This window comes from Arachis duranensis, chromosome 2 (genome assembly GCF_000817695.3).
Source record: "Arachis duranensis cultivar V14167 chromosome 2, aradu.V14167.gnm2.J7QH, whole genome shotgun sequence".
In the NCBI taxonomy this organism is placed as follows: domain Eukaryota; kingdom Viridiplantae; phylum Streptophyta; class Magnoliopsida; order Fabales; family Fabaceae; genus Arachis; species Arachis duranensis.
This window is the reverse complement of record NC_029773.3, coordinates 76655116-76656499: the sequence shown is the minus strand read 5'-3', so window position 1 is coordinate 76656499 and position 1384 is coordinate 76655116.

Here is a 1384-nt window from a genome sequence, read left to right as displayed (position 1 = left end):
TTGGAAAGGGTTTGGTGGTGAAAAATCTGTTCTTGGAGGTGTTGAGGCCTTGAGGGCTTGTGGATAAGTGATTTGGAAGTGCTCCGGTTGAGCTTGGGAAATCGGCTAAGGTATGGTTTCGGTTTCCCGTATTTAATATGTAATGTGGTAGGAAATACTTAGGCTAGAGGCCCTAAGATAGGCATTGAAATGTTGATGTTGTTGAATGATTGAGATATATGTTGTGGTCATATATGTGATGATGATTAATGATGCCTTGATGGTATGATGTATGAGAAATATGCATGTTGTGATATATGCTTGATGATTGGTTATGGTTGAATTGTGGGTTGAACCATGTTGATGGTGAGTATGATATTGATTGTGTAAAATGATGATTTAGTGGAATTGGTGTTATTGAGAATTGGCATGAGGAAGAGTATATGATATGTCAATATATTTGAGTTTGAGCCACTTGGGTGAAGTGGGTTAAAATGATGAGATAGTGATTTTGATAAATTGTGGTAAAGTGTCAATGTGTGAGTTGAGGAGGCTTGATGTGGAAATTGATATATTTTGATTGATTTCAAAGAAAAGGGATGAAAATGGCATGTTTTGATTGATTTTGAAAAGAGTTGAATATGGCTTGTTTTGAAAATGGCACTTTGTGGTTTTTATGAAAAATTTGGTTTTTGAGCATACTTTGACGGGACATAACTTGGACTACGGATCTCTGTTTTATGCCAAATCTGTTTAGAAATGAAATTGGATCCGGGATGTCCCTGCCGTTCGAAGAACGGGTGAAAAACAATTTAAAATGAGGAAGTTATGTCCGTCGGAAGATTGGGGGTTGAAACTGTGAATTCTACAGCTTTTAACTTAGAAAAATTTTTAGCAGAATGACCCCCCACGCGTAGGCGCACTTGGCGCGTACGCGCCGTTCTTCTCGAAAGCGCCATCCACGCGTGCGCGTGATGTGCCCGGGCGCGCCGATGTGCTGCACCCAATGCCTAGCCATTTTCTAGAGAGTTATGCCAGAACTGTGCCAGTTTTGTGCCTGGGGCACGAGAGTACCCACGCGTACGCGTGGTTGACGCGTGCGCGTCGTTTGGCTAGTTTTCAATCCACGCGTTAGCGTGCATGACGCTTACGCGTCGATGAGTTTTCGAGGCCATCCACGCGTGCGCGTGGAGTGCCCGCGTGGACCTGTTTTCATCCCAAAGTTGATTTTTGAGTTTTAAAAGCCAAATTTCATACTTCTAAGCCTCCGATCTCACCACTTATGTCTTAAATCATTATGATATGTCTAGCTATGAGAAGAAGGGCTAGTGAATGTGGCAACTTGCGAGTGAAGTAAGGGAAAAATGGATGATCAATGAGGATCAAGCATGAATATGTGAGATGC